The sequence below is a fragment of the Haemaphysalis longicornis genome, unplaced genomic scaffold (genome assembly GCF_048455015.1).
Source record: "Haemaphysalis longicornis isolate Haplotype H1 unplaced genomic scaffold, Haemaphysalis longicornis Haplotype H1 scaffold_5, whole genome shotgun sequence".
Classification (NCBI taxonomy): Eukaryota; Metazoa; Arthropoda; class Arachnida; order Ixodida; family Ixodidae; genus Haemaphysalis; species Haemaphysalis longicornis.
The window spans coordinates 158,626,937-158,639,341 of record NW_027526385.1 but is presented as its reverse complement, the minus strand read 5'-3'; the positions used below and the strand labels follow the sequence as shown (position 1 = coordinate 158,639,341).

At 45.1% G+C, this 12,405-nt stretch overlaps 1 long non-coding RNA gene across 1 annotated transcript; it reads left to right on the top strand.

The window, feature by feature from the left end:
• The first annotated feature begins 1,324 nt into the window (after positions 1-1,324).
• LOC144138794 (uncharacterized) lies at positions 1,325-11,516 on the top strand. The gene is made up of 3 exons (XR_013315973.1): positions 1,325-1,647; positions 5,709-5,823; positions 9,190-11,516. It is a non-coding gene; the product is annotated as an uncharacterized LOC144138794 (long non-coding RNA).
• Positions 11,517-12,405: the final 889 nt, after the last annotated feature.

Below are 12,405 nucleotides of genomic sequence, written 5' to 3'. Positions count from 1 at the left end.
AGGCTAACAGCATGGGTTGGGCGCCCGGGCCAGTTGGTAAATATACTACACCCTGTTTATAACGAAATCGCCTCATACAATACGTCGTTTTATTCCAAGTGTTTCGTAGTCCCCACTGCATTGCAATTGAAAGCAAACCGTCCTCTATTGTAGCGAAGTACCGCATATACCGAAATCAGTTTCTTGTTCGAGGAGTTTATTATTTTTATTTTATATTGATTAACTTGCCTATGCGGAAGTTGGTTTGTACCGTAGAAAAACGGTTGCAATGGAGTGTTCATTACTCGGTCGAAACGTTTCCCCTGGCAGGATGTGAGCAAGATGGGTCTGAGATTCTCTACATTCAAAGTTATTCCCTGGCTTTGGGATAAACCGAATTTCCGCTGTTTTCCACTGTTACAGTAATGAACCAGCGATGCAGTAGTTCTGATTGAATGGTCGACTAAAGCTTGAAGGTCTGCCTTGCCTAGGGAAAGGTTGCTCTTGTAGGTCAGCCTTGCCTTGTGGGGAAAGGCTGCTCTTTTGGCGGAGGACAGCCCTGCCGACCAATTAGACTCCGCGTGGTGAGATCGGTGACATGTCGCTACGTATTTCAGTGTCGGCCAAGACACGGTATTTCGGAGAATAATACGGAAGAACACAACAAAGGAACAGTCACGCGTTTGGCGTCCTGCGCCTAGCTTACCATAGCTTTGGAGGCTGAAGCCTTCCGCAATCATCCGGACTGAGGCGCTTCGTTCTTTGCAAGCGCCCATAAGTCGGATTGGCATTGAGACGCGAATGGTTCTAATAGCGACAAGTTCGAAGCATATGCACATTTGTTTACACGCGACGTAAAGCTCATGACAGGGAGCACGGCGCCTGCGGTAAAAATTCCGGGGGCCAGCATTCCCCTGGCTCCGCCACTGGCGCACAGGAACTCTGAAGAAGTTCGGCGGGGGCACGCGCCCCGCTGCCCCCATGTATTTGAACCTATGACATACGGTGGGCTCAATGTCCTTCGCCGGGCATTCCCCTGCCAGTGTCGCGTTGTGCTAGCACTAGGCCTTATAGGCCCCGCCTCTGTTTCTGGCAGGCTGTAGTTCGAAGCATTGTTGCGGGTGGAAACCGACGCCTTCTCTCGTGAGATGGGTATCGGTACCAGATGAATTCGCACACTTTGGTTTGCTAAACCAGCAGAGTGACACGCTGAAAAGCGAAAATGAACAATCAAGCGGAATTTGAATTTCGCGCTTTCCGGCTGCCGATTCCAAACACAAAACGACGCTGCGATCGCTAGTGAGCTGCGCTATTTTCCTGGGTTGAGTTGGTAGAATAGTAGACGCCCTGCCCGGGCTCTCGCCTGAGTCTCGCGCCGTCGAGCACATGTTTCTGCAGCATCAAAACAAAGCCCACAATGAGTGCGCAGCACGAATGATCTTGATAGTGCTAATGCCGTTGGACTAACTGAACGAGAGTGACAGCTAAAAGTAGCTTTGCAGGCGCGCTGCAATGGGCGTGAAGGCCACAGAGCGAACGCTGTGCGGACAAGGTAAGTGCGGACGTGCGGATGAACTTTCCGCGGGACGGATGCTGCCGCGGTGCTCACAGAAGCTGATTGCGAAAACAACAACAAAAACTCGTGAAGGTTTAAACGTGCGGAAACAGGTGAGCGACCGCTTATTTTCTTAGTCTTTGTTATTGTTGTCATAGGGCGGCCGCAACAGTGGTGGGTGGCATGTGTAATCAGTCTCTTATGCCTATCTTCTGATAGCCATAAAAGACTGATATGCGTCAATGATGCGTCAAGGCGGGACGTGCGTTTGCACGTGCTCCCAGGGTGAGCTAAAAGAGCTTTTCTGTTTTATCGAAAGCGTTCTTATCGAATTAGCTTAGTCCCATTGGCGGAAATTGGCGATTTCTTTGTGGCTTCATTGGCATTTGTTGTTACTTGGAGTGAATAGTCCATTTGACCTACTTGTTTTTAAGTGTACGTGAAAATTCAGCGAACGCTGTTTTATCGAATGCATGTCCGTTTCATCGAATGCCGTTTCATCGAACTGACATTGTCTGTTTTATCGAATGCTGTTCGGGAGCTGCTGTCTCGATTAGTGTTGCTGATAGAAAAGTTCAAGTTTTCTCGTCATAAAGAGATGCATGAAGCATGAAGGCTTTATAATTTAGGGTCGCCTAAGAAAACCTCGTACTTTTCAAGCACGAGTTTTTGCACTGCCACTTCCCGTGACGATTATAGGCAAAATGCAACGAGTTGAAGTTGCTTCGGCTGATTCTGCCTTTTGTGTTGTGATTACTGAAGTTGGTTGTTGTTTCTTTGCTTTCGGTTTTCTGGAACTGTGTTTATACAAAGGAATTGATCGCACAAAGTGCCAGAAGGCATACATATTCAGGGTGCACCGAGAATTGATCGACCGACTGGCAGAAATCAAAAAAAGTTTTTTTTGCAAGGACGATATGAGCTGTATATGTAACTGCAATGAACAATCACATAAAGATGGACAAAAACACAGTAACTGTTTTTATTGATGAACATTTGCCCTAAAAAAATCTTTACTGCCTTGTTTCGCCGGTGGTTCGAGACGTGCTCAAGGGCCTCTTCTTGGCTAGCACAGCCAGCGTTTATGGATGTATCTATAAACGTTGAGCACAGCCTTCCTCTGCTTAACTGCTGCTCTCTACGCAAACGTGCTTTCAGCTGGTCGTCCGTAGCTTTTTGTTCCTGTTGCAGGCGGCTGACGAACTTCCCAACGCCGGATATTCCAACAACTTTTGAAAACCTGCAGTGCCAACTTTCTACAGATATATTTTCTCATGGTAACCTTTGCTCTGCTAAGTGCTGAATGAACCATAAGGCAGGTGGAAAGCGAGGTGGCTCGTGGATCGCCAGTCCACCGGGCAGTTCGGGCAGCTGGCGTGGCTTTCCCATGACGTAATTTTTTTCGAACTAGCATACCAGCTCCGAGACGGCTGGCGGAAACTCCTTTTTCAGCTCGTCAAATGCCTGCCAGCCAGCAAGATTTTAGCAATACGCGCAGTAATTGTAGTCTATTGGCGTTCAGTCGAATTCTATGGTTTGGCAAGAAGGTCAAACTGCAAGTTTTATCGGACGGAGGGCGAAGAATTGGCATCGCTTGCTGAGGCTGAGACACTTATGTAGATGCCAGTATCTAGTGAACTCTTGAAAACTTAGCTACATGCCAAAGTGCTTGGCCCCATGCTTCAACAAAATAAATCAGCGGTTTCTTGCGCATTAAAATGGTCATACCAAAACGATCAGCATGAAGATAGAAGTGCGCAAAAAATTAACTCTCATTTGTTGCTGTCCACGCGCCCTAAAGGATCTGCTTTATTGTGTACGAACAAATTCGATGAAATATCCTTGATGAAACGTCCTTCTACCGAACGGCGTTCGATGTAACAGCATTCGATGAATTGTCTGCAACCTGTTTTAAATGCTTAGTTGGCCACAGCGTACCTGTATTCTGTTTTCAACGTCTTGAAAAAACTTCCCAATTGTGCGCCTATATTTTCCGGAATTTGTAAGTTATGTGCTGTTTGCAGTAGTAGTGGGTGTCCTGCTTTTGGCAACGTGGTTGGGGTCAGCTCGTGCTAATTTTCTAATTTACAATATTTTTCGCCATGTCCCGAAATCAATAAATACCGCGATACTTAGGTAATTTTGGCCGAATTGAAGTGATCATGGTTCTAAAAGTTTATCGTGTACTGAGAGAGACGTTTAAAAATGTCTGCTGCAATAAACACTTCCGCTAGTCACACAGGTTATCAAAAATAAACCCATGGGAATTTAGTACTGGCACAACAAGTGAAATGCCGTAAACTAAAGCCACAGTACGCCTTTGGCATTGAGGTATTTTTTTTTAACCATTTGGGCGATTCAGTACTAACGAAATGGCTGCACAGTGTGTCTGCCAATGTGGTCATGTTGGACGTATTGCAAAGCATATGAATCATAAATCTGTGGTTCACATACTGCGCATATTTTCACCAGCATTGTCAGAAAAAAACCCTGTCTTGAGTCCTGATTTGTACTGTACTTTTTTGCCTTCACCTCTATTCGAAGAGAGTTGGTCAGCTAGAAGAGTCCCCCGATCTAACAGTCTAAACTGGCAGTCAAACCAGCCTATCCTCATGCTGCCGAAGGCTTCATTGGGCCCTCAACTTTGGTCGAGGAGATTTTTCTTTGAGTCAGTCAGCAACCTCACCCTTTTTGTGTGCATTTTAAACGTCCATGAAAAGGCAAAAGAACAACAGCCTGTGTCTTACACAATGATTGTTCGAGTTGCTCTCTTTTCGATGCTCAATGAGGAATGAGGATAGCATGTTTGGAAAACCCCAGGCATGCTATTGGTCAGGCTGTCAGAGGCAGTGGGCTGTTATAAAGTCCTTAACACAAACATAAATCTCGGTACTTGTTAAGATATTTGGATAGGGAACATTCGTCAGTGGTGCAATGGATGAAAAAAATGTTGCGATGAAATAAATGGTTTTAGTGCCTGTGCACCAAAAAAAAAAAAGTGCCGCATGATTTCCATGCAGGAGAGGCACACAACTTGCTTGTTTTCAATACTTTGTTGTCGACTGCTATTCTGATTTTGAGTAAGGTTTCAAAATGAAAGGCTGGGATATTTGAAAATTAACTGAATGGAGACACTAATAAGCAAGGATGTCAGCTGTAATAGAGTAGCACTTCATAAAACAACTTCAAGGAAACATCACTCTGTAAAACAGAATTTGATAAAGTTCTGTTTGATAACATGACTTTGACGAACCACTGCTTTACAGTCGAACCCAGTTATAACGAACCCGGATACAGTGAATTATGTTCTATATCGAACAAAAGCAAATCAGTCGTGAAAAGACGTGTGAAACATATTCCTTATAACGAAGTTCACATCTGATATATCAAACTCGGGTGTGCCTAGAATTGCTGCCGAAATGCATGGTCTGGAGCGGCGATTGAGATGTTGATTGGTTGCGATTGAAATTTTGAGCACGTGACGCCCGACACTTTCCGTTACTGTTTTCGACGCACGGGACTCGCGACAGAACCCGCTCAGTCAGCGAGCCCTGACCAAGACGGCAGCATCGGCGAACTGTGGGAAGATCTCGCCAACGTTCTCGATGCTGTGCCGAAAGGAGTGTCCTTCGAGATGTTCTTAAGTGTTGACGATGACGTTGCCATCACTGTGAGCTTCTCCGACGAAGGCACCGTTGCCGATGTCGTGACAACTGGGGCTGTGGAAAGCACCAAAGAGGCGGAGGATGTCAAGCTGTCTGGCACTTAATGAAGTGCTTTCGGCAGCGGATGTCCTCAGCCAATATTGGTTCGATATTGAGGGACACAGACTCGAACTGGTGCAAACGATGTCTCGTGTAGAGGATTCTGTAGAGGCCAAAATGAAAGTGAAAACAAGAATCGCTGTTTCTTTTTTGAATTTTTTTTGCGAAGTGGGCAGATAAGGCGTAAAGTAGTTTTACAGCTTGCTATAAATGGGGATTGTTTTGTGTATGGTATCGACAGTTTTTTGTTTGTTCTTGCATTCTTGCATGCGGGGGGGGGGGGGGGGTTGCGGAGGAGGGAGACATCACTTTGTAAATGTTTCCAGACAGTTTATTCTTTGCCATTGATTGGAGCTATACTTTCTATTGGTTGGGATAAATGGTATGTATGTCTTGTCATGTGATCACAGGCGCAGCCCATTTTCGTGACAGCAGGAGTGGCAGCAGACAAAAGACCAGACCGGGATGGACCGTGCGGCTGTCCTTGTAGCCCGGGATGAACCGTGCATACGCCGTGGAAGAGAGGTACCAGCCTTTAGGGGCGGAGCGCCCTGGGGGCTCGGGCTGTCTGCGGCTCCGATCAGTGTTGTCGTTTCATGTAGCCACGGTACTAGAACACCCGGACACTCGTTTTTCAATGCCTCACGCTAGAGAGCTTCGTGCTTCAAAGACACGAGACATTTACAGCTAAGCTGTCTACCTCCACTCCTCAAAGGTTTCATCTTTGTGGGCAAAAACGCCAAGGTGCCCAGAATACACTTATAAACTGATCTTTGCGGGCAAAAACGCCAAGGTGCCCAGAATACACTTATAAACTGCATGCTTCGCCCCTCATCAGGTTTCGCGTTAGTTGAGATGGCCCGGGATGTATAATGCACCGAAATCGGGTTTTGTCTTCATGGCCCCTTTTAAGAGAGTTTGTGTGTGCTTCACTCTTTCTTTGCGCAGCTGCACTTCATGTTGAAGGTTCTTCCTTTTTTACGCCATGCAGAAAATGAACCTGAGTGCTTTTAGACAAGCACCGTTTAATAATGTGTCGCTCGTAATGCAGATGGTCGGCTTTGTTTGCCCAGTTTTCTACAGTACTCTGTACTCTGCAAACTTCCTCAGTTAGTTCTTCTTCAGTTCCTAAGTAGTGCTGTTACGCCTTCATTTCTTTGCTTTGGCGTTTCCTTTGTGCCTTGTTTCATCCTTTCCTTGCAGTGTCTCCTTTTGTGTTCATTTCCAATGTATTTCCCGTTTCCATCTCGCTGCGGTCATTTGTATCTCCTGTAACCATCCCATCTCTCTATACACGCACCCCCCTTCTGGCCTAGCAAGCCTTGCACTGGCTGTGCTGACTTCTCCAGTTCCTATTAAAAGAGCACTAGGTCTCTCTCATTTAATACTTTCCTGCCCACAGGAGAAGCAGTGATTTTGGTTAGTCTAACAAATAATTTTTTCCCAGTCGCAAAAAGTATGCAACATATAACATATTTGCCAACTCTCCTACCTGTCCTCCCGACTCTACAGGAACGGTCATAAACCTCCCCAAAAAGTGCCCCAATCCGCACTGAGATAAAAAGCGCATCAAACAGCACCGCTGCATCGTAATTGCAGTCATGTGTTAGGTACCCACCTGAAATCAGCGAAGGTGTATACAAACATGGTGAGTTCGTGGTTGTGTAGGCCTTTTTTTATAGCTCCATTGTCAGCATGGCGACGTCAAAGCCGAAGACTTATTTTCAGCTTTTCTTAAGGGTTTTCTTAAGCTTTTCTTAAGCTTTTCTTCAGCTTTTCTTTTTTACAGAGTTTCCCTGTTTTGTGCCAGCCTGGAACGGTGAGCACTTCGAATTTGGCACGGCTTGTGCATGCGACGCGAGTGTAGCGTACGGCGGGAAAAGTGATGTAAAATTGCATTTGGCAACGACCAAGCGCCGGAACTGTGATGGCGCCGGCGTGATGAGAGGCAGGAGACTGTGGACAATTTCTTGGTCAATAGCAATGTCATTTTGAATTTGCTTGGTTTGCAGGTTGCAGCCTTCAAATCAAGGCTGATCTCGTAGGATGGACAGGTCACGTATGCTGCAAAAAAAAAAAAAAAAAAGAAATCTGCCCTTTTGCGGACAATTTGCATATTTTCGATGTCCCCAGGGTGTATGATATTGAAATGTAAAAGGGTGAATTTCCTTTGCAATGGTAATTGCTTCGAACAAAAATATTGATTTAGAAAATTCCGAAAAAAGAGGAAAATAAACTACAGAAAAATTTTGTGACAGACATGAAAAATAAGTGTTGGTGTTGCTCCACACAGAAATAAAACAAGAATTATGCGCAACAAAATATACACTTTGTTACACATACTAGAAGTGCAAAACTCATGCAAATCTGAAATGTCTAACTATAACTTTTTGACTTCTAAAAAAAAAAAATTTTAGTGAGCTTTAGTGGGTTTCGGGCCAACCTACCGCGGTGGCTCAGTGGCTAAAGTGTTATGCTGCTGAGCCTAAGGACATCTGTTTGATTCCCTGCTGTGACAGCCGCTTGTCTGATAGCAGGGTTCGCACAGGTCCTTGAAAACCTTGAAAACCCTTGAATTTAGAAGTGTCAGTTTCAAGGCCTGGAAAGTCCTGGAATTTTTTAATTGTCCTTGAAAACCCTTGATTTTTCCGGAGAGAATCAATGGCCCTGTCTTTTCACAAGAATTTAAAGTGTTTGTCGTGGATTTTAGGTGTTAACAAATGTAAAAAAAACATTGTAACAATCAAGTTTCAGTGTATTGCATGAAATTACAAGTTTGGTAGATTTTCATTATTACGAAGCAACATTAGGAGCAGGCACTTGTCAATCCAATCTATATCACGATACAATCCAGTGAAAGCCAGCTTCTGTTCTCTATCTTGCATCTTCCGTCTAGTCTATGGACGGTTGCTCATAGCATGTTTGCTGTTCCTCATACGCTCCATCGACGTTTGCTTTTACGTGAAAATGGTGGACGTGTACATAGTTCATCCTGCCTTGAAGCAACACTTGCTCGATTTAATTTCAGCTGATACTCTTGCTGACAAAGCAGGAGATGCACGCAGCATTAACTAAGTTTTGAAATCAAACAGCCTCGGCAAAACACAAAGAAAAAAGAAAAACCTTTAAATACCAGCCATGAAATAAAAAAACGAAGCTGGGGGAGCATTTACGAACCCGTTAGCACCTATCTAAATGTGCACTAATGTGCTTAGATATTGTGCAACAAAAAACTTTTGCATTGTGTTGGAAAAGTTATAAATAATCCCAGATAAAACATTTAACGGGGACCTTGAAAATGTGTTTTGTGGTTCTTGAAAGTCCTTGAAAACCCTTGAATTTTTGCTTTTGAAGCCTGTACGAACCCTGTGATAGTGATGAAAAGCAAAAATGCATGCGTGTCGAGATTTCACCGCGCGTAAAAGATCCACAGGTGGTCAAAAAATTACCCGGAGCCCTCCGCTTCCCTATGCTTTTTTTTTTTTTTTTTTCATATTACTTGGATACTGTCAACTACATTGTTTATGGCAGCGGTCTCTTGTAGCTTCACGTGCGAAGCCAAGCTAGTATAAGTTGTTTGCGGCATTTGTTTAGCATGTTGAATTCCCGCATTAATTTTCTTCATTAGAGATCCTGGTACAAGCTCCACAGTTCTGTCTTTACGATTCGGGGCATCACAAGTCACCTAGCGGGGAATGTGCTGTGGCTGTGCCATCAGCATTTCCTCTCATGCTTTTTCTAGCCTCTAAATGTTTACCAGTGCTCTAAATGTTGTCTCGTTGTACGGGATATGTGATATTCATTCAAAGAACATGCCTCTAGATTGGTGCCTTATAGGTTGAATGTTAAGTGGGCCTGGACGTACCGACTTGCTGCTTTGTTTGTGTGCAGGTGTCTGCATTTGCTGCCCATGCATTCAGTCACCACCAAGACATGGATGCGTCTCTACCTTCGGCCTGGGGGACTCGGGCCTGCACCAGCTGAAGGTGGTGAGTGGGTGCAGAATTCCCTCCTTGCGTCTGGCCAGGTATTGCCCTGGCCCTGGCTACTGTGCTCGTGCCATAATGTACGAGGAAGCGCTTCAATATGTCTACGCTTGTGACCAGATTTTGCATCAGGATTCTAAAGCAGCCCACGATGCTACCCCAGCTGTCACATCTTGCGCAGTCAGTGTAAGAGGCACTGTCACGAAGAAAAGTGGGGCTTGTGACAGAAAAGTGCCGTTAGTAACACCGCCTTGGCATGGATCAGTATGGCTGTGAAGCTCGAGGTTGCGCGCTTTCCACCATTACAGTCAAACCTCGTTATAAGAGACATTTGAATGAAAGTGGTTTGGTTGGTTTTCCTTTGTTCTCCATATTAGCAACATTGCATACAAGAGACCTTGGTTACAAGAGACATTTTTTGGCTCCCTTGAGTGTCTCTTGCAACCAGGTTTTACTGAGTAGAGTTTTGCAGCCTCTTGAGCTTCGTTCGTGTTGGTGTCAACGAGTTCCTGTGTCACGTTTAGCCGGTGTAACAGCTACAGCACATAACCAACGGCCGGTTGGTTTTCCCCCATTTTGGCTGACATTTCTGGCCAACTTCAGTGTTGCTAACCTTGTGGGCATGCTCGGAACGGTTTTAGAGTGAACAGGGTAGGTGGCAGACAGCTCTTCCAACCTCCTTTGTGCTCATAGGACAAGGCTTGTGGCACTCCTTAGTGCTTTAAATAAATACCTTGGTCGAAAACACCGTGATCCTTTGAAAAAGGTCTGGTATGGGCGTGCATAAGGTGGCAGAATCTGATGGCACCCATTTGTTTTACTTCCTAACCCCCTTTTTTTATAGTACAGTAGACTCGCGATGAACAGAATTTCAAGGGACCGAAAACATTAGTTCCATTTAAGGGGGGAGGTAGGTCTTTAGGAAATTTTTTTAATTTTTAGTGCCAGCTAGATGAAAATGGGCATTCATGAGCAGTTTTTTACAGTGATTTCAGATCTGTAATTAGTTTTTTGATAGCTGTAGCAGTTCAGAAAATATTGAGGTTTGAAATCAAATTACTGTCATAATCGTTACGGGGCTTTACGAAAATTTAGTCTTGCTAAACCAAAAACTAAATGCATGGCACCGTAGCTAAAGATCTACTGTAGGGGGTGATGCTATTTTTATTCATTCAGAAGCATTTTACATGTAAGAAAAAAATCATGCAATTACTATGAACATTTTTTTCTAATTAGCAGCCACTGCCATGCCTAAATGTAATTTTCATGGTGGTGCACGAGTAATAAAAATATCATCACCCCCCAGATCATTTCAATACGAATAAAATGATACCACTTTTGTCATTTTGGCTCAAATATAACACAGGAAAAACACCCGTAAGGCTGAGTACGGTGTGCAAAAACATCGAACTGAGAAAAACGCATGTGAAGTTTCAAACGAACGTAGCTTTTGCTGAAATGGACCTACAGCAATACAAATGGCACTGTTTTGTAGCTCTGTGTTTTGTGAGTATGGCCATACTAAATGTGTGACTGCACACTCTCGAAATAATAGTTCACTGGCAACCGAACCAGCACAAGAAACTGTATTTACAATGTTGTGCGTCTGTTTCAGTACACACCAAGCAAAATAGCACTAGAACAGCATGGTAGCAAACACTTGAATAGCATAATCAAGTGGCTCTTCTATAGACAGCATATATACGCACAATGTTCCAGTCCAAAATGCAAATTTTGCGAAAAAATTGCCATCGCGCTCTACTGAAACTGCCCTACAGCAGACCAGGACTGTAGGCCGAGTCCCTTGCTTGTTTGTGTCGCCTTGCAAGTCGTGTTTTTGTTGAACGGCTGTCCATGTGCTTCCTCTTAGACTTCTCCAGCCTGATGTTGTCTTTTTCGAGGCTGCGGAGCACTGAGCGACCTCCCGGGCTGTATCCTAACTTTTCCGCAATTTCAGCATTGCTCCTCGTGATACCTTGGTTGAAGCGGCTGATAGCTTCAGCCACTGCCCTTTCAATGCTGTGCAATGAGGTGTGCTGCGTTTTTGAAACCTGCTGCCAAATCTCAGAGTGCAAGCTTTCACTGGGGTTTTGCGTGATGCCGTCACTGCACCTAACCAGAAGGGCTGTCTCGCTAAGCCGCGTAAACACGGGCTCCAGTGCCTTGGACACAAAGTCGGGCAAGCTATGGTCGTGCGGCGGCAGCTCCTCATTGTTGGCCACAGCCCTGTTGAACTTGCACCACGACTCGGGGCCTTCAGGGCAGAGTTGATGCCTTTGTATCTGGTCAGTGGATGACATGTGCTTCAGCGTGGCCATCACAGCCTTCTGCATCCCTGGTACATCATGTTTATGACTGCGCTAAGCATAACCACAGTAGGAGGCAATCTTCTTGATTTTATCCTGAGTCAGCCTGCCCTTCCCACCAAGTGGCTCACCTTGAGCTTTTTTTTTGTCGCTGAGGGCACGCAAGGCGGCAAACATTCGTTTATGCACATGGTTTATGCAGTCTTTTTTTGCCACCTTGATGTAGCCGTATACTGCATTTGCTGTGAGGGCGGGGTACGTTTTGCTGTCCCCATCTGAAAGCATTGTTGTATATCGAAGCTTGTGCTTCTCGAGTGCCGCTGGAATAGTAGAAGGGCTGCTTCCACTTCCATTTGACCAGCCTTACAGTCGACATTTCTTTGGCACACAGGTGCATGCTCAACGAGCCAGGCAGCGTGTCCTTCATCGTTTTCTTTAGGACCCGTGGTGCACCCCAGGCAAAAATTCGACAGGACAACATTGTCTATTACTAAACCTGTATACATTTCGATGATGCAACCGACACATGTGTGAAGTGTGCCCGCGGGTCAACCAGGTGCCATCATAGATCACGTCGATGTTCCCGGGTGCGTTGCCCAACTCCTCATACAAGTCCTTGATGCAAGCAACACTAGCACCTTCACATTCGGTGGCAGTGGCACTGCAGGCTTTCTGCATTGTTTTCATGTGGCCTTGGTAGGTTTTATGGTGAAGGCCTCGATGAGAAACATTCATTACAGCAAAAAAGTCCGATAGAGCTGTTGCCCCCTTACCGATGCTGTTGATCGCCTTTAAGGCACGAAAGTTGACTTCAA